This window comes from Erinaceus europaeus, chromosome X, assembly GCF_950295315.1.
Source record: "Erinaceus europaeus chromosome X, mEriEur2.1, whole genome shotgun sequence".
NCBI classification, from domain to species: domain Eukaryota; kingdom Metazoa; phylum Chordata; class Mammalia; order Eulipotyphla; family Erinaceidae; genus Erinaceus; species Erinaceus europaeus.
The window spans coordinates 29,014,996-29,036,184 of record NC_080185.1 but is presented as its reverse complement, the minus strand read 5'-3'; the positions used below and the strand labels follow the sequence as shown (position 1 = coordinate 29,036,184).

Here is a 21,189-nt window from a genome sequence, read left to right as displayed (position 1 = left end):
AGGGGACTTCTAGAAGATCTTACTTATCAGATCAGATGACGGACAAGATCCCTTTAACCTTTTTGAACACAAAAGATTCCAAAGGCAACTTTATTTTTTTAATCATTTTTATTGTTTTTTAAATGGTTTACAGTACAATTGTTGCCACATAGTTCAAATCACTCACCTCCCCATGAAAGTTCTCTGCAGAACACTCTCACCCACAACTATGATTCTCTTCCTTCATCATGCAACACAACCCCAAGATTCTCTTTGCCCTCTGCCTCCCCCTCCTTCTCCAGACTCCTTTGCTTTGGTCAGAGGAAACTCTTTTATTGTTGTTGTTTCTTTTTTTTAATTTATTTTTTATTTTTTATTTAAGAAAGGATTAATTAACAAAACCATAGGGTAGGAGGGGTACAACTCCACACAATTCCCACCACCCAATCTCCATAACCCACTCCCTCCCCTGATAGCTTTCCCATTCTCTATCCCTCTGGGAGCATGGACCCAGGGTCATTGTGGGTTGCAGGAGGTAGAAGGAATGGCTTCTGTAATTGCTTCCCCGCTGAACATGGGCGTTGACTGGTCGGTCCATACTCCCAGTCTGCCTCTCTCTTTCCCTAGTAGGGTGTGTCTCTGGGGAAGCAGAGCTCCAGGACACATTGGTGGGGCCTTCAGTCTAGGGAAGCCTGGTCGGCATCCTGATGACATCTGGAACCTGGTGACTGAAAAGAGAGTTAACATACGAAGCCAAACAAATTGTTGAGCAATCATGGACCCAAAGCTTGGAATAGTGGAGAGGAAGTGTTAGGGGGGTACTCACTGCAAACTCTAGTGTACTTCTGCTTTCAGGTATATATTTTGCAGTAGTTTATGGATACGTGTGAACATATGCTCTCTCTCACAGAAACTGGTGTATATCTAGGTTTTGGGACTTTGTTAGAAAGTGAACCACCTGAGATGAAATTAGAGTATACTATGAAAGGAAAGGTCTCACCCAAGTAATGAAGTTGAAGGGTTGTCATTCCACACATGAAGTCTCTGGACACAGTCTGAAGTGAAGCATGTTGAAGTGGCAATCATTGTGTTGGTTAGGTTGTGATCGGCGGATGCAATATTATTTGATATGGATTGGGAGAGGCATACGGGAAAGTGGGCCCTATCCAAGGGTTCCAGGACTGGGGGAAATATAGGCTCTATAATGGAGATGTGAGGTTCCTGCTGTCTTAGGGTTCAAAAATACAATCGATAGTTAATGTTATCATCACATTATTTGGTAATTGGGTTAACTTTGAAAAGTCCTTTTGTTAGGGTTTGCTGTACGGTACCCAGTATCTTATATATAGCTGTGCTATTGGTTGATTCTGATCTACTTGGCTTTTGAGAGAGTCTGCATATCAATTACACAGCCTATATATCGGAAAGATTCAGTTTGTGTTTTGAAAAACTTCGAGACATACAATTAATTTTTCCCCTCTCATATTAATTAACTAGTGATTTATATGACTACATTTTACTAGGAGTGTACATAAACACCATATCCACTACCAAAAGACTGTGACCCATTCCTCCCACCCACTCCCACCCCCCACTGGCTCAGGAAGCTGCATGTCTACCCCTCACCACTGGGTTTTTACTTTGGTGCCCTACTTACAATTTGGTCAGGTCCTGCTTTTAGTTTCCCTTTCAGATCTTCTTCCTCAACTTCTGTTGATGAGTGGGATCATTCCATACTCATCTTTATCTTTCTGACTTAGCTCACTTAACATAATTCCTTCTAGCTCTGTCCAAGATGGGTCAGAGAAGGTGGGTTCATTGTTCTTGATAGCTGCATAGTATTCCATTGTGTATATATACCACAGCTTTCTCACCCACTCATCTGTTGTTGGGCACCTGGGTTGCTTCCAGGTTTTAGCTATTATGAATTGTGCTGCTATGAACATAGGAGTACACACCTCTTTTTGGTTGGGTGTTATGGAGTCCTTGGGGTATAACCCCAGGAGAGGAATTACTGGATCATATGGAAGGTCCATATCTAGCCTTCTGAGAGTTTTCCAGACTACCCTCCACAGAGGCTGTACCAATTTACATTCCCACCAGCAATGTAAAAGGGTTCCTCTGTCCCCACAACCTCTCCAGCATTTGTTGCTGCTGTCCTTTTTGATGTATGCCATTCTTACAGGAGTGAGGTGGTATCTTAGTGTTGTCTTAATTTGCATTTCTCTGACAATCAGTGACCTAGAGCAGTTTTTCATATGTTTGTTAGCTTTTTGGATCGCCTCTGTAGTGAATGTTTTGTTCATATTCTCTGCCCATTTTTGGATGGGGTCATTTGCTTTTTTGGTGCTAAGTTTGCTGAGCTCTTTATATATTTTGGTGATTAGTTTCTTGTCTGATGTATGGCATGTGAGGGTCTTCTCCCATTCTGTGAGGGGTCTGTCTAATAGTTTCTTTGGATGTTCAGAAGCTTTTCAATTTGATGTAGTCCCATTGGTTTGTTTCTGCTTTAGTCTTCCTTGCAATTGGGTTTGATTCATCAAAGATGTCCTTGAGGTGTAGGTGGGAAACTGTTTTACCAATGTTTTCCTCTAAGTATTTGATTGTTTCTAGTCTGACATCTAGGTCTTTGATCCATTTGGAGTTGATTTTTGTTTCTTGTGAGATAAAGTGGTTCAATTTCATTCTTTTGCATGTTACAACCCAGTTTTCCCAGCACCATTTATTGAAGAGAGCCTCCTTTTTCCATTTAATCCTTTGGGCCCCCTTATCAAAGATTAGATGTCCATAGGTGTGGGGAGGAAACTCTTTTTTTTAAAAAATTATTTTTTATTTAAGAAAGGATAAATTAACAATACCATAGGGTAGGAGGGGTACAACTCCACACCATTCCCACCACCCAATCTCCATATCCCATCCCCTCCCCTGATAGCTTTCCCATTCTCTATCCCTCTGAGAGCATGGACCCAGGGTCTTTGTGAGTTGCAGAAGGTGGAAGGTCTGGCTTCTGTTAATTGCTTCCCCGATGAACATGGACGTTGACTGGTCGGTCCATACTCCCAGTCTGCCTCTTTCTTTCCCTAGTAGGGTGGGTCTCTGGGGAAGCAGAGCTCCAGGACACATTGGTGGGGTCTTCAATCCAGGGAAGCCTGGCCAGCATCCTGATGGCATCTGGAACCTGGTGACTGAAAAGAGAGTTAACGTACAAAGCCAAACAAATTGTTGAGCAATCATGGTCCCAAAGGTTGGATAGTGGAGAGGAAGTGTTAGGGGGGTACTCACTGCAAACTCTAGTGTACTTCTGCTTCCAGGTATATATTTTGCACTAGTTTACGGATATGTGTGAACATATGCTCTCTTTCACAGAACCTGGTGCATATCTAGGTTTTGGGACTTTGTTAGAAAGTGATCCACCTGGCATGGAATTAGAGAATATTATGAAAGGAAAGGTCTCACCTGAGTAATGAAGTTGAAGGGTTGTCATTCCACACCTGAAGTCTCTGGACAGTCTGAGCTGAAGCATGTTGAGGTGGCAATCGTTGCATTGAGAGGAAACTCTTAAAGCAATGGGAAGTGCAAACGTTTTTGGTCTGTTGTACCCAACTGGACACAGGCATGTCAGCTTCATGTATCTATTCTTCCCCAGAGCTCTTCAGTGAGGGCCCTGAGTGTTGAGTGCAATAAGCCCAAATTTAGGCTCTCCCGTTCAAAAAAGCTACAGCCCACTTGCAAATAGATCTTTCAGAAACTAATTTAGCTGGTTCCACTGAAATGAACTGGGAAGTGACCCAACAGAAGGATTGAAGTGGGGGCAGTGATACAGTGACACCACTGTATCAGAAGTGGCCACACTGGGCTTTTTGCTTTCCTTGGGAGCATGTTGACGTTCTGAATGCAACACACTTTCCCATCTACTTAACTGTGTTATTTAAATAAATTGCTTTGCTCTTGAGGGACCTTGTACTCTGGCTCAGAGAGAAGCTGGTAGATTGGAGTCAGAAGAAGCCGTCTGTGTGGGGATATGAGGGGTCAGGAGCAACCTCACATTAGTTATTGCATCTTGTCATTAGATGACATGGATAATACTATACAGAGTAAGTCTGTGGGGAACATGAAGATGAAAGCTATAAATTGACTGGAAGAACTTGGAGATTGCAAGGTGAAAGAAAATGTTTCCATTCAAGACATTAGCACCAAACCACTCCATGGGTTGCTCTTACTCCTTGTTTTAGCCCTAACCTCAGCTCACTTATTCTTTGAAATACTGTCAACTTCGGATTATTCATAGCTTCTTTTAGAACAAAATCAGACCTTCTTTCTTAGTGGCCCCAGCTGACAGAACTTCAGAACCGGCAGACTAATTATAATGCCAGCCTAAATAAAGTTAATTAGGAAGGCATTTCAGCTGCCAAACACCACCTATTCCATTCCCAAGCCAAATCAAAAGGGCTTGAGGATTTTCTTTTGTTTTGCGTCTCCTGTGTTATTGCTTTAATTCTTTCCTACAGGGCAAGACACACAAGAGTTTATGATTGTCCTAGCTCCTATCCCCTCACTGAGTGAGTGTGTGTTACTTAACTCTGATTTACTTAACTTTTCTGAAGCTCTGTTCCTCCCATGTAAGAAGGAGCTAACTGGGGCTTGGCATGGGTTCCCCTCAGTTAAGCACATATGTTACAATGTACAAGGACCCTGGTTCAAGTCCTCTGTTCCCACCTGAAGTGAGGAAGCCCTTCTCTCTCTCTCTCTCTGTCTCTATCTCCCCCTTCCATCTTTATTTCTCTGTCTCTATCAATTAATTACAAAGGAGATAATCATAGGCTTTAACTCAGAGGATTGCTGAAGATATTCAGTGAAATGATAATTTGTAGTGGTGAGCACAGTACCAAACAAAAGCTAAGTAAATCATACTTCTTCAAAGATAATAACTGTCCTAAAGAGTAGAAATGTGGTGAGTCAAATGTATGTCCGTTTTGAGGACAATTCATTTTTAAATCACTTTGTCCGGGAAATGAATTACAAGACTGTTGTCACAGGCATACAGTTTCATATCACCTCATGACAAGTATCAGCACACTACACCCTCACTAACTTGTCACAGTTCACTTTATGTGACCTGACTAAAAGTTTGAAAAGGGAGGTATGAGCTGAGGGCAGAGAAATAAACATGTGTCCACATAAATCTTTTCTTTGCATGCGAAGGTTCCATAATCAAGATTTCAAACTAAGTTATAATGAGAAGGGCTGAATAACCTGTCCATTCCTGTCCTCAAAACTGGCTGTAAGGAACTTCGTGTTCTGTCACCCATAACTTATGCTGTCCCTACTACTATTGATAATAGTTCTTCCTCTTTTTTTTTAATGTCAAGCTGATAGAACCCAGGTGTCTGTCTGTACTTGATGTTCCTTGAGATATGTAACATTGCCTTTCTCTCTCTCTCCTTATTTTTACTTTTTATTTTTATAGAGACAGATAGGAATTGAGAGGAAAGGGGGAGATGAGGAAGAAAAATGCCTACAGCATTTCTTCACCACTTTCAAAGCTTCTCTTATGAAAATGGGGACTGAGTGCTTGAACCCAGGTTCTTGTGCATGGTAAGTTGTGCACTCTGCAGGGTGCACCATAGCCCACCCTTCCTCTCTCTTATTTATTTATTTATTTTTGTTGGTGGAATTAATGGTTTACAGTAAATACAGTTGTTAGTACATGTGTGAAATTTCTGAGTTTTCTGCAAAACATTCTCCTTTTTTTTTTTGCCTCCAGGGTTATCACTGGGGCTCGGTGCCTGCATTACGAATTCACTGCTCCTGGACGCTAGTTTTTCCCTTTTGTTGCCCTTGTTGTTTATCATTGTTGTTGTTACTATTATTGTTATTGCTGTGGTTGGATAGGACAGAGAGAAATCGAGAGAGGATGGGAAGACAGAGAGGGGGAAAGAAAGATAGACACCTGCAGACCTGCTTTACCGCTTGTGAAGCCACCCCCTGCAGGTGGGGAGCCGGGGCTTGAACCCAGATCCTTACGTCAGTCCTTGTGCTTTGTGCCATGTGTGATTGTGTGCTAAATCCGCTGTGCTACTGCCAGGCCCCCTTCTGTAAGACATTCTTTTTTTTTTAAGATTTTATTTATTTATTAATGAGAAAGATAGGAGGAGAGAGAAAGAACCAGACATCACTCTGGCACATGTGCTGCCAGAGACCGAACTCAGGACTTCATGCTTGGGAGTCCAAAGCCTTATCACTGTGCCACCTCCCGGACCACAAGACATTCTTTTTTTAAAATTAATTAATTTATTTATCCCCTTTTGTTGCCCTTGCTGTCTTATTGTTGTTGTAGTTATTATTGTTGTTGTTGATGTCGTCGTTGTTGGATAGGACAGAGAGAAATGGAGAGAGGAGGGGAAGACAGAGAGGGGGAGAGAAAGATAGACACCTACAGACCTGCTTCACCGCTGCCTGTGAAGTGACTCCTCTGAGGTGGGGAGCCAGGGGATTGAACTGGGATCCTTACTCCGGTCTTTGCACTCCGCGCTACATGCACTTAACCAGCTGCACTACCATCTGACTCCCCTCTTTTTTTTTTTTTTGTTCAGAATTTTTTTTTTTGTTTATGAAAAGGAAACACTGACAAAACCATAGGATAAGAGGGGTACAACTCCACACAATTCCCACTACCAGAACTCCGTATCCCATCCCCTCCCTTGATAGCTTTCCTATTCTTTAACCCTCTGGGAGTATGGACTGAAGGTCATTGTGGGATGCAGAAGGTGGAAGGTCCTGCTTCTGTAATTGCTTCCCCGCTGAACATGGGCATTGACAGATCAATCCATACTCCCAGCCTGCCTCTCTCTTTCCCTGGTGGAGCGGGGTTCTGGGGAATCTGAGTGCAAAGACACATTGGTGGGGTCGTTTGTCCAGGGATGTCTGGTCAGCATCATGCTAGCATCTGGAACCTGGTGGCTGAAAGGAGAGTTAACATATAAAGCCAAACAAGTTGTTGACTAATCATGAACCTAAAGGCTGGAGTAGTGCAGATGAAGAGTTGGGGGGGTGTCTCCGTTTTGTAGGTAGCTAGTAGGCATATTTTAGTTATACTCCAAAGGGCCTGTGGCTATACTAGTTTTTTTTCCCCCCTGAGCCTGAAATCTGGATATGCAGGTGGATCCTAGTCATTGTCTAGGGAGATGATGTCATGGCTGGAAAAAGGACCAGAAAGCTGGATCAGGGAAGAGAGTAGCTCCCAAATACAGGAAAGGTATATAAATATTGTTGACTGTAAACCCCATCGATTTGATGTCATCTGGGGCTCATATTCAGCTTAGGAGCCTATGTAACCTCTGCATCCCTGTAGATCTGACCTCATATTCTGTGGTCATCAGTAGGAACATTCCAAGCTGTCCCAATATCAGGACCCATCTTCCTCAGGTGTAGCATAGAGTATGTTGTTTAGCCTCCCTTCAGAAGATGGAACATTCTCTACTGTTGTTGATGCAAGTTGAGAGCAAGGTCCTATGGGGGCTCACAAAGGGGTCTGTTTTGTTGTTCCTGATAAAGATGACCGGTAACAATGGAGAGAGGGATTTATTCGAGGTCTAGGCACATCATGTCTATTTGGGAATCTCAGGACTCCCCGAATAGAACCCCAGCTGATGGAGTGGCCTGATAGTGACTAAAGAGTCATCGTTAAAGTATGTCAGCCTCTTGCCCTTCTCCAGCTTTTCTGCAGGACATTCTAACCTCATACCTAGGACCTTCTCTACCATTGTGCTCCAGGATCTGAAAACCACCCTCCCTCCCCTAAGAGTCCTTTACTTTGGTGCAACACACCAAACCCTGTCCAAGTTCTGTGGCCTTTCTCTTTGAGTCATCATTTTTTTTTGGGGGGGTGAGCATGTGAAAGGAATTAGAACCTGGGCATTCGGGAAAACAGTCAATCTTTTGGGCCTCTATCCTTAGAGGTTCAGGTTTAGGAGAATCAGAGTGGGGCCTAGGGGTCAGGTAGTTGAGGTACCCGAGTCTCAAAGTCAAACTTTGTAAACTAGGGTCCAGTGGAATCTAGCTTCTCTCCCCGCTCATCCAATGGCACCCCTGGCCATCCCATTCTACAAATCACTCTGCAGTCTGAGACCCTTTGGGCTCCCTTAGTTGGCATGGCATAGAAGCTCCATTCATTCACATCTATAGTCTCCTGCAGAGGAGATTTGAGCCCTTAAGCTATGTTGCCCTATTCTCTTGATAGGAGCTTCCCAGCTCTCTGCATCGTTACTATAATTGTCTCCCAACTTCTGATTAGATATAAACATGACACCAGCAATCCCTTTCATCTTCAAGTTGTAATTGGATGCAGTATGGTCATTATGCATCCTGATCAAAGGTCATTTCCATGGGATAATAAGTGTTCACAATAACAATCTTCTTGGGATTTTTTTTTTCACCTTATCATTGCATGTGCTGTCCAAACTTCCCTCTGCCCAAAGAGGGCTAAGATTTATGACATCTGCTGTTTGTTTTGCCTTGATTTTTTTCAACATATGTATACACACACACACACACACACACACACACACACACACACACACCCTCATCTCATCTCATCTCATTTGGCACATCTGTTAATTTCAGTCTCTCATGGTTCATCCTCCTCTTTGCATCCTGTTTCTTCCAGCATTTCCTGTGCTCTTCAGGGTCGTTTAGAATAGAACTGATAGAAATTATCTGTGGCTCACTTTAATATTTTCACTTTTTAAAATTCCAGTTCCTCTAACTCCTTGTGTGGATACAGAATGCCACAGACTTATATGTATTGATTTTGTATCCTGCTACTTTAGTGAATTTACTTATTATTTCCAATAGTTTTTGGGTGGAGTCTTTGGGGTTCTCTGGGTATATTATCATGTCATCAGCAGATAGTGATAGTTTCATCTCTTCCTTTCCAATATATATATACATTTGATATCTTTGCTTTTCAAAATTATTATTTATTTACAGGGTAGAGACAGAAAAATCAAGAAGCGAGGGGAGACAGAGAAGGAGAAAGACTGACACCTGAAGTACTGCTTCACTGCTTGTGAAGCTCCCACTCACAGCTGGGGATTGGAGGCTTGAACCTGGGTTCTTGCATACTATAACATGTACACTCAACCAGGTGTACCACTACGCAGCCCCTGATATCTCTTTCTTGTCTGATTGCAGTGGTGAGGACCTTGAAGACTTTGCTGAGTAATAATGGTGATAGTGGACATCCTTGGCTAGTTTCTGACTGATAATGGTGTTAGCTGTGGGTTTGCCACAAATGGCTTTTATTCAGTTGAGGAATTATCCTTATATTACCAATTTCTGGAGAATCTTTGTCATAAATAGATGTTGGATCTGTCAAGTGCCTTTCAGCCTCAATTGATGTTGGTATGCTTCTAATTCTGCTTCTAAAAACCCCTTCTGTTTCATTTGGTTTAATCTCCCCTGCTTAACACTATTCTATTTACATAACTAAGCACCAGCATGCCTGCATGGCATTGGTTTAATCCCCACTGGTTCATGATGTCTTTTTGCCCTGCCCCCTCTTGTAGTACACCCTGATTTGCTCCAGTCACTTTTCGCTCCACCCTCTCTGTGTCACATCTTGTTTCCGCCCTACTTGGCGAGTATATATAGGATTGTGTTTTTAGTTTAGTTTAGTTTTTAGTTTAGTTTAGCTTAGCTTGGCTTAGGCTGCGCTGCGTCCTGTGTGAATAAAGAGATACTGGTACAATCCAGCCATGATCCCTGGTCGTCTGTCTCCCATCAGTGAAGCTCAGCCCGACATAATGAAGCTCAGCCCAACAAACTGATATGACCATTTGGGCTTTATATTTCTTTTTGCTGAGACTGATTGACTTGCAAATACTGAACCATTTCTGCTACCCAGGAACGAATCCCTCTTGCTCTTGATGAATTATTCTCTTGTCATGTTGTTGGATTTGATTTGCCAAGATTTCTTTGAGGATCTTTGCATCAGTGTTCATCAGGGACATAGGTCTATAATTTTCTTTTTTGGTAGAGCTGTTTCTTGCTTTAGGTATCAGAGTGATGTTAGCCTCACAGAATGTCTTTGGAAGTGATTCCCCCTCTTCAATTTTCTTGAATAGTTTGAGGAGAATCAGTGTTAATTCTTTGAAAGTCTTCCAGAATTTGTTAGTAAAGCCATCTGGACCTGAGTATATCCCTGTAATCTTCAAGTTTTGTAAGGCAATGTTAAATAAAACATGGAAATATTTAGAACTAAAATGTGGGGGGAGGGAATTGGGTGGGGAAGATCGCATAATGGTTATTCAGAGACACTCATGCCTGAGGCTCCAAAGGCTCAGTTTTATACCCTGCACCATCATGAGCCAGAATTGAGCAGCGTTCTGGTTAAAAAAAAATGCATGGGTAAGGTGGTGTAGTGCACCTGTGTGAGATCTTGGGGTCGATTCAGGCCTCAGGAGAAAAAAAAAGCAACTGGGGGACTGGAGAGCAAGCTCACCATGTAGGTTGTGTGTTTTGCCATACACACATGCACGTTTGAGGAAAATTCCAATGCTGTGGTGTCTCTCTTCTCTCTTTCTATCTATCCACCTGAATGGGAAAGGAGCAGAGAAACCATGCATTCAAGAGACCAGGCACAGGAAAATAATAACAATAAAAAAACAGCTGGCAGTGGAGCAGTTATTTGTACCTAGGCTCTACTCTGAGTTATTTACAAGTAGTTGCCATTGGATGAAATCTAAACCTTAGTCTGAGACATTTTTTTACACAAAGAAACTCAGAAAAAATATATATATGCCACTTAACACAAAATAATTTTGCGTGGATTCATTAGCATTCTTCCTAAAGTTAGCTAGTTTTTTGCACATCCTTTCAGGATGTGTTGATTAATAAATAAATCAATTTACCAATAGTTATTTTGTTGCCATATTAGCTACAAATTTTCTATCTAGGACACTAACATATATTTTGGAATTAGCCTAACTAGCACTTTGAAAAATTACAGTAAAGTGGTACCATTTGCAATTAATAATGGTAAAAGTTAATTTTTAATATGATTTTATTAGTGATTTATAAGACTGTAAGATAATAGGAGTACAAAACTACACTACTCCCACCACCAAAGTTCTGTATCCTCATCCCCCTGGAATGGTAACAACCACAGTTTTCCCAAGGTCATAGATATGGGTTGACTACCTATCCTTTTCAACTTCATGTGTTTCAGTTCTCTATATTCCACACATGAGTGAAATTATCCCATGGTTGTCCTTCCCTTCCTTACTTCACTAAAAATAATCACTGCCAGTCTCATCCATTTAATCCAAAATGATACATTATGCTCTTTATACATAGGCTGTCTAGTACTCCACTGAGTATATACCCTGCAACATTTTTGTATTTTTTTTTAAAAAATTATTTATAAAAAGGAAACACTGACAAAAACCATAGGATAAGAGGGGGTACAACGCCACACAGTTCTCACTACCAGAACTCTGTATCCCATCCCTCTCCCTGATAGCTTTTCTATTCTTTATCCCTCTGGGAGTATGGACCCAGGGTCATTATGGGGTGCAGAAGGTGGAAGGTCTTGCTTCTATAATTGCTTCCCCGCTGAACATGGCACTAACAGGTCGATACACACTCCTGGTCTATCTCTCTCTTTCCCTTGTTGGGCAGGGCTCTGGGGAAGCGGGGCTCCAGAACATATTGGTGGGGTCGTCTGCCCAGAGGAGTCCAGTTAGCATCGTGGTAGCATCTGGAACCTGGTGGCTGAAAGAAGAGTTAACATATAAAGCCAAACAAATTGTTGACTACTCATAAACCTAAAGGCTGGAATATTGCAGATGAAGATTTGGAGTCTCCATTTTATAGATAGCTAGTAGGTCTATTTTAGTTATATTCCAAAGGGCCCATGGTTATACTCGTTTTTTTTCTTTTCTGAGCCTGACATCTGATATGCAGGTGGACCCAAGTTATTGTCTGGAAAAAGGGTTAGGAAGCTGGATCAGGGAAGAGAGTAGCCCCCAAATATGGGAAAGGTGTATAAATATTACTGACTGTAAATCTTATTGATTTAATCTGAGGCCCATATTCAGTTTAGGAGCCTATGTGACCTCTGCATCCCTGTAGAGCTGAGCTTGCATTCTGTGGTCATGAGTAGGAACGTTCCAAGCTGCTTCAATTTCAAGACCCATTTTCCTCAGGTGGTAGATAGAATATGTTGTCCAACCTCCCTTTGGAGGATGGAACATTCTCTACCATTGTTGATCCACATTGAGGGAAAGCTCCTATGGGGGCCCACAAAGGGGTCTATTGTGTTGTTCCTGATGGAGATGACCAGTGACAATGGAGAGAGTATGGATTGACCTGCCAATGCCCATGTTCTGTGGAGAAGCAATTACAGAAGCCAGACCTTCCACTTTCTTCACCCCACAATGACCCTGGGTCCATACTCCCAGAGGGATAAAGAATAAGCAAGCTATCAAGGGAGGGGATTGGATATGGAGCTCTGGGGGTGTCTCCTTTGTGGAAATGTACCTCTTTTATCCTATAGTCTTGTCGATATTTCCATTTTATAAATAAAAATTTGAAAAAATAATTAAAAAGTTGAACTCATCTCTTTCACCTCATTTTGTATGGAGTTTAAAAAATAATGTTCTGGGACACACTGGTAAAGTCATCTTCCCAGAGAGTTCAGTATGGTGTCATAGTAGCATCTGCAACTTAGTGGCTGAGAGGCAGCAAGATATAAAGCAAATTGTTCAATAAACAGGAACCCAAAGGTAAGAATAAAGCAAGTGAAACTAGGGGTCTTCGTGTGGGAAGAAGCTAGGAAGTCTATTTTAGGTATGTTCCATGTGGCTCTTGACTTTAGTAATTTTTGCCTGAGCCGGATAGCTAACATGCAGGTGGACTATAAGTATTGTCTGTGAAGAGGGTGTCAGAGTAGAGAATAGAACTAGAAAGCTGGATTAGGGTAGAGAGTACTTTACATCCTTTCCTCCTTTTCCAAATAGGAGGAAAGTATGTAAATACCATTAACTGTTAACCTAACCGATCTGACCTAAGGCCTGTGTCTATTCATGTTTAGCACAGGAACCTGTGTAACCTCTGAGTCCCTTGCAATCTACGCTCACAGTCCATGGTCACAGCTAGAAACATTCTAGGTTGCACTCATTTCAGGACCAGTCTTCACCTTTCTAGAGCCCTATCTGACTAGGGAAAGATATAAACAGGTTGGGAGTATGGGTCAACCTGCCAATGTCTGTGTCCAGTGGAGAAGAAATTACAGAAGCCGGAACTTTCACCTTTTGCACCCCATAAAGAAATGTGGTCCATACTCCCAGAAGGATAAAGAATAGGGAAGTTTCCATACGAAGCCAAACAAATTGTTGAGCAATCATGGACCCCTGGGTGGTGGGAATTGTGTGGAATTGTACCCCTACTACCCTATGGTTTTGTTAATTAATCCTTTCTTAAATAAATAAAAAAAAAGAATAGGGAAGTTTCCGATGGAAGGGATGGGACACAGAACTTGGGTAGCGGGAACTACAATCTTGTTAATCATTATTAAATCCCTAATAAAAATATAAAAAAGAAATGTCTAAAAAGAGCAGTATAAAAACAGAAATGGTGGGAGTCTGGCATCAGTGCAATGAGTTAAGCATACGTGGTGCGAAGTGCAAGGACCAGAGTAAGGATCTTGGTTCAAGCCCCCAGCTCCCCACCTGCAGGGGGGTCGCTTAACAAGTGGTGAAGCAGGTCTGCAGGTGTCTTTCTCTCCACCTCTCTGTCTCCCCCTCCTCTCTCCATTTCTCTCTGTCCTAACTAACAATGATGACATCAATAATAACAACAATAGTAACTACAACAATTAAAAAAACAAGGGCAACAAAAGGGAAAATAAATAAATAATTAAAAAATATATTTAAAAAACAAATAGCAGGTATCAGATTTTAAATTCTGTTTCTTCCACTCACTCACTCACTAGGTGATACTGAGTAAGGTCCTTAAAGTACTTCAGTTCTCTAAAGAGGGAGGTGATGGTAGTATGTAATTCAGAGGGTTATGAGGATTAAAGGTGTTGGTACATATTAATCTGTGCCTTACTACCTCTAAGAATAAGAATTTTCTTAATTTTTCAAACATCTCAAATCTACAGAAGAGCCACTAAAATAGTACTATGAGGCCCAGGGAGATAGGCCAGCATTATGCAACAGTACTTGTCTATTTGAGGCCCCAGCGACCCCAGGTTCAATCCCTGACATTATTTTACCTAGAGTTAAGCAGTGTTTTGATATTTGACCAGCCACCCCTCCTCACAAACATTCAAAACTTTTTTAATTAAAAAAATGTGGCCAGGCGGTGGTACACCTGGTTAAGTACACACACTACAGTGCACAGGGACCCAGGTTCAAGCCCCTGGTCCCCACCTGCAAGCTTCATGAGTGGTGAAGCAGGGCTGCATGTGTCTGTCTCTCTCACCATTTCCCCTCTCCCTCTCAATTTCTTTGTCTCTGTCCAATAATAAATAAATAAAAATAAAAATGAATACCCAGTCTTACAATAATAATGTTAAGTGAGATAAAGCCAAAGAGGGAAGGATGAATGGCAAATGATCTCACTCATAGATGGAATTTAAGATGCAATGATAGAATGGGAAACACAAAGTAAATATAGGGTCTCTTTTATAAGGACTTTAAATCTATTGGTCATGGATTCATCTCACAACTTAATCATCTCCAAAAGGTCTAGCCTCATGCTGGAGATTAGAGTTTCAACAAATGAATGTGAGCACAAGTCTTCAGTGAGAAACAGAGGTATATGCTTTCAGGTCACTCCACAATTAATTACTGTATTCAATTTTTAGGTTAATGTGTTGACTTTAAGATACTTATCATTTGAAATTACAGAGTAAATGGCAATTTTTCATTATTGCATGAATATTTTCCCCACAATCTTTTTTTTATTTAGATTTTTTTAGTTTTCTTCTTCTTTTTTTTTATAAAAAGGAAACATTGACAAAACCATAGGATAAGAGGGGTACAACTTCACACTATTCCCACCACCAGAACTCTGTATCTCATCTCCTCCCGATAGCTTTCCTATTCTTTAACCCTCTGGGAGTATGGACCCAAGGTCATTGTGGGATGCAGAAGGTGGAAGGTCTGGCTTCTGTAATTGCTTCCCCGCTGAACATAGGCGTTGTTGACAGGTCGATCCATACTCCCAGCCTGCCTCTCTTTTCCCCTTGTGGGGAAGGGCTCTGGAGAAGCGGAGCTCCAGGACATATTGGTGGGGTTGTCTGCCCACAAGCTTCTGCTTGTTGGAGCTCACGCCAGCGGCTGCTTGCAAGTCGCCCTCTCCCCCCCCCCCCCCGATTTTTTTTTGCCTCCAGGCTTATTGCTGGGGCTCAGTGGCTGCAGTATGAATCCACTGCTCCTGCAGGATATTTTTTCCCATTTTATTTGCCCGTGTTGTTGTCGTTATGATTATTGTCATTGCTGTTGTTGTTGGACAGAGGGGGGTAGACAAAGACAGATACCTGCAAACCTGCTTCACCACGCGTGAGGCGACCCCCCCCGCAGGTGGGGAGCGGGGGGGGGGGCTCTAACCGGGATCATTAAGCCAGTCCCTGTGCTTCGCGCCATGTGTGCTTAACCTGCTGTGCTACTGCCTGACCTGCGCCCCCCCCAGTCTTTTACCATTGATCTTCAAATCCACTGATGATCTCTGCTTGATTCAATTAGCTATTATTCCTTTAAATGTTATAAAATGCTATTTATAATCCTACTATTCTTTGAAAATCTACTGTAAAGGTTTTTACTCTTTTCACCATTCTTTCATATATGTAGCAGATTACAAAATTGGCTGAATGTACAAAAAATAGAGGATTTCCTTTATGCAAGTAATAAGCTAAAAGAGGAAGAAATCAATCCCATTTATACATTATATCATAATTAGCATAATATTGGATATCTAAGCATAAGTGTACAATGAAATAGACAAATAACTTTTATGTTTAAAATTATGAATCATTAAATAAAAGAAGACATTTCCAGGAAATGTAAAGATAGTTCATACTCAAGGATCAGAAGAATTAACGTTTTTTTAAATTAACATTTTTAAAATGATCATTTCACCAAAAAAATACAGATTCAATGCAATTCTTTTTCTAAAGGTGTTTATTCAACATTATGATCAAACTATTAAATTTAGTCATCAACAGCATGGGTGCAAACAAAAGAAAAAGAAAGAAAAAACAAAGAAAAGGAACTACATTAAAACATTGTTGGAATATTTTAAACTTTGCACACAACAGAAACTAAAATAACTACTATTCTATTAGTCACAAATACAGTCCTCGAATTTTTTTCCATAAACAAGAATATGGCCAGAAAAAAAAAAAAAGCAGCTAGGCCCTGCCACGACTACTATACTTGTCTGAGTTCACAAAGGTATTGTAACCTGTAACTTCTTTATCATTTCTCTGGCTCTCCTCTCCTACTAAGCTATGTTTTCGGGCAATTAAAAACTCTTGCCACTGCCATAGCCACTGCTGGGACCATCAGAGCTTTGTTGGTTTCGTGGTTTGGCAAAATACTGGCCTCTACCATGATAATGGCCATAACTTCGACCTCCAAAGCCTCCTCTTTTCATGGGCCCCAAACCTAAGAACTGGTTGTAGTAGCCATAATCATTGTAGCTCCCACCACGTCCAAAGCCACCGTAGCCAAATCCTTCATAGCCATCCCCATTGGCACCATAGCCACGGCTGCCATCATAACCACTAAAGTTTCCTTCTCGGCCAAACTTGTCATTCCCACCAAAACGGCCTCTACGGCCACCATAGAAATTTTCAGACCCATTTTCACCTCCTGAGCCAGCCATATTTTGCTTAGTTAAGGCTTTTCTTATTTCACAGTGGTGGCCATTCACGATATGGTATTTTTTAATGATTAGCTTATCTACAGAATCGTGGTCATAAAAGTTGACAAAAGCAAAACCTCTCTTTCTGCCACTGTGTTTGTCGGTCACGACCTCAATTGCTTCAATCTTCCCATACTGTTCAAAATAATCTCTCAGGTGATGTTCTTCCGTGTCATCTCTAATACCACCAATGAAAATTTTATTCACGATCTGGTGGACACCAGGTCTGTGAGTATCTTCTCTTGAGAGAGCCCTCTTGGGTTCCACGACTCTTCCATCCAGTCTATGTGGCTTCGCATTCATGACTGCATCTGCCTCTGCCACAGTGGTGTAGGTGACAAACCCAAACCCTCGGGAGGCCTTGGTGTCTGGGTGTCTCATGACCTCGCAGTCTGTGAGTGTCCCCCATTGTTCAAAATGGCTCCTCAGGCTCTCACTGGTGGTATTAAAGCTCAGATGCCCGATGAAGAGCTTCCTCAGCTGTTCTGGCTCTTTGGGCGACTGAAACTTAGACATGACGGCAAGTGAAGGTTACCTTAGTGACGACTGAGCAGTAGCAGTTAAAGGAGAGGCCTCAACGATGCTTATTTAGCAGCTGTGTCCAAAGAAAGTTCTTTCCTGTCGTTATAGTCTTTCACATTAATATTATTTTGTGACTGACGTAGTCATATAAAAATGCCCACCTGGCACTGTTGTGGTGACCGGTAAAATGTCCACCTCAAGATCCTTAACAAAGGAAAAGTTTGTTCCAAGATTAAGTTCACACTCCTCAACCGGTTTTCAGTATTCTCAGGAACTATTTCCTTCCAGTTCCACAAGAGTTCGTGAAGATGCCAAGTGGACTCTTGTTCCTAGTTCAGAGGGGCCCTGGGCCCATATCCTGGTTTCCTGGATGTTGAAAGAACCAAGATGTTGGAGCCGATCACGGACGCCAGAGCACGATGGAACGCCGTCCCACAATGCACCAGATCTCGGGATTCAGTTACCCAGGATTCCCGGGTGTGCGAGAGTAAAAGACTTCAGCCGGGCTACTCCCACGAGACTACAAGGCCCGTGTTGTGTCAGGAGGCGGGACTGCTCCAACCAGAAAAGACTGGATGCAGGCGGTAGCTCGGGTTAAGCGCACATGGCATGAAGCGCAACGACCACCTTGAGGATCCCGGTTCGAGCCCCCGGCTCCCCACCTGCAGGGGAGTCACTTCACAAGTGGTGAAGCAGCTCTGCAGGTGTCTATCTTTCTCACCCCCTCTGTCTTCCCCTCCTCTCTCTATTTCTCTCTGTCCTATCCTACAACAACGACAGCAATGACAATAAATGGAAAAAATGGCCACCAGGAGGAGCGGCTTCATAGTGCAGGCACCGAGCCCCAGCAATAACCCTGGAGGCAAAAAAAAAAAAAGACTCAAAGGCACACCAGTGCTCTGGGGGTGGGAATTACACTGAGCTTCAGTGCAGTTGTGCGTGTATATTAAAGCTTTAATGATGAACTTTATGTAGCATATACACATGTTGACTTTCACTGAAGCACAAATAAGACATATTTTGTGTTATGACACAATGTTAATTGAAAAATGTCAGAAGGGGGTTAAGCGCACATGGCGCAAAGCGCAAGGACCAGTGTAAGGATCCCGGTTCGAGCTCCCGGCTCCCCACCTGCAGGGGAGTCACTTCACAGGCGGTGAAGCAGGTCTGCAGGTATCTATCTTTCTCTCCCCCTCTCTGTCTTCCCCTCCTCTCCATTTCTCTCTGTCCTACCCAACGACAACAACAACAACAATAATAACCACAATAATGATAAAACAACAAGGGCAACAAAAGGAAAAATAAATATATAAAAAAACGCGAAAATGTCAGAAGGGGCAGTGACACAACTGGTTGGGCACACATGTTACAATGCTCAGGGACCAGGGTTCAAGCCCCCCCTTCCCCACCTGCAGAGCGAATGCTTTGCAAGTGGTGAAGGAGTGTTGCAGGTGTCTTTGTCTCTCCCTATCACTTCCTTCCCTCTCGATTTCTGACCATCTCTATTCAATAAATAAAATAAATATAGTAAAATTTTTAAATGTCAGAAGGATTTATTTTTAAATATTTATTTATAGGGAAGAGAGAGATTGATCCAGAGCCTCTCTTTGCCTGGTGATTGAACTCTGGACCACATACATGTAAGTCCTGTGCTTAACCATTGTGCCACCTACCCAGCTGGTAGTCTTATTTTTCAGGTGAGTAAAACAGACAATCATGAATAATATAATGCATTAATTTAGCTAGTATTTGTTAGCAAAGCAATATTCTCAGCAATTAAAAGCTTCTGGAATTTTATGTGAAATAATGTATCTACATTGGGGTGTAGTTGATCTTACGTGGCTAAATCATTTCATCTATGCATTTTCTCACTTCCTCATCCATAGAGTCTAGATAAAGAGAAATCTGAAATAATTATCTGTAAAATTCCTGAAACTCTAAAACAATTTGAGTCAGTCTGGATGAACTCTCTTCAGATGGTTTACAAGGACCTAGTCCCATCACAGTGCTTAGCAAGTTACTGTTACTTAATATATGCTTGTTTGGTGAATGAATACCACTGAAAAACTGTGATGCAAAGTCTGAGAGATAACTCAGAACATAGTGTGTGTACTTTGTCAGTGCAGGTCCAATGTAGGTTTGAGCCCTGGTATGACATGGTAGATGTTATGGTGCCCAGTAGAAGGTCCAGAACTCTGATGTATTTTCTTCTCTCTGTCTGAATGAAAAAAAAAGTGGCAGATCAGTGAAACTGTACATGTTATAGACCCTGGAGAAAGAAAGAAATTTACTTACTTTCCATGGGGTTGTAGTGCAGTGATTACAGCACTGGAACTATAAGCATGAGGACCCATGCTGGATCCTCAGCATCACATGTGTCAGAAAGCCACAACACTCGCTTCACAGGTTCAAATAAAACACCTGAGATGAGCCCATTAGATGAGAGTGTGTATTTACCACAATCACACAACTTTTTTTTTAATTGGGGGATTGTTTATAGTAAATTCAGTTTCTGGAGCATGTGTAATAATTTCTCAGTTTTGTGCATAACAGTCTCACCTCAAGCCTAGGTCCTCCTCCACCATCATACACCAGGAACTGGAAGCTTCCTGTCCAACTCCCAAAGTCCTTTACTTTGGTGCAATACATCAAAGCCAGTTCAAGTTCTGCTTTGTGTTTTCTCTCTGTTCTTATTTTTTCAACTTCTGTTTATTAGTGAGATCATTCCATATTCATCCTTCTCTATCTGAGTTATTTCACTTAACATAATTCCTTCAAGCTCCATCCAAGAAGAAGTGAATCAGGTGAATTCACCATTTTTAATAGCTGAATAGTATTCCATTGTGTATATATGCCACAACTTTCTTTTTAAAAAATATTTTAATTTTATTTATTGTTAGATAGAGACAGAGAGAAATTGAGAGGGGAGGGATAGATAGTGAGAGAGACAGAGAGACACCAGCAGCCCTGCTTCACTACTTGTGAAGCTTCCCCTCTGCAGGTGGGGCTCAGGGCCTTGGACATGGGTCCTCGTGCACTGTAATTTGAGTACTGAATCTGGTGTACCACCTCCTGGCTTCTATATACAACGACTTCTTTTTAGCCACTCATCTGTTATTGGGCATCTTGGTTGCTTCTAGGTTTTGGCTATTACAAATTGTGCTGCTATGAACATAGGTATACACAGATCTCTTTGGTTTTTTATTTTTAATTTCTTTATTGGGGAATTAATGTTTTACATTTGACAGTAAATACAGTAGTTTGTACATGCATAGCATCTCCCAGTTTTCCATATAACAATACAACCCTTACTAGGTCCTCTGTCACCCTTATTGGTCCTGTATTCTCCCCCCACCCCACCTACCTCAGAGTCTTCTACTTTGGTGCAATATGCCAATTCCAGTTCAGGTTCTACTTGTGTTTTCTGATCTTGTGTTTCAACTCCTGCCAGAGAGTGAGATCATCCCATATTCATCCTTCTGTTTCTGACTTATTTCACTTAACATGATTTTTTCAAGGCACAGATCTCCTTGGATGTGAATGCTTGATTTATTAGGATGTATTTCCAAGAGAGGAATTATCTGGTCATAGGGTAGGTCCATTTCTAGTATTCTGAGAGTTCTCCAGACTTCTCTTCATATGGGTAGGATCAATTTACATTCCCCCTATCAGTTCAGGAGGGTTCCCTTAGCCCCGCAAAATCTCCAGCATTCATTGTACCTATTCTTTCTATCTCATTGTTGTCTTTCAATGCAA

At 41.8% G+C, this 21,189-nt stretch overlaps 1 pseudogene; it reads right to left on the bottom strand.

The window, feature by feature from the left end:
* Positions 1-16,182: 16,182 nt before the first annotated feature.
* On the bottom strand, positions 16,183-17,754 carry LOC103108169 (heterogeneous nuclear ribonucleoprotein A1-like; annotated as a pseudogene).
* Between the last annotated feature and the right edge of the window lie 3,435 nt (positions 17,755-21,189).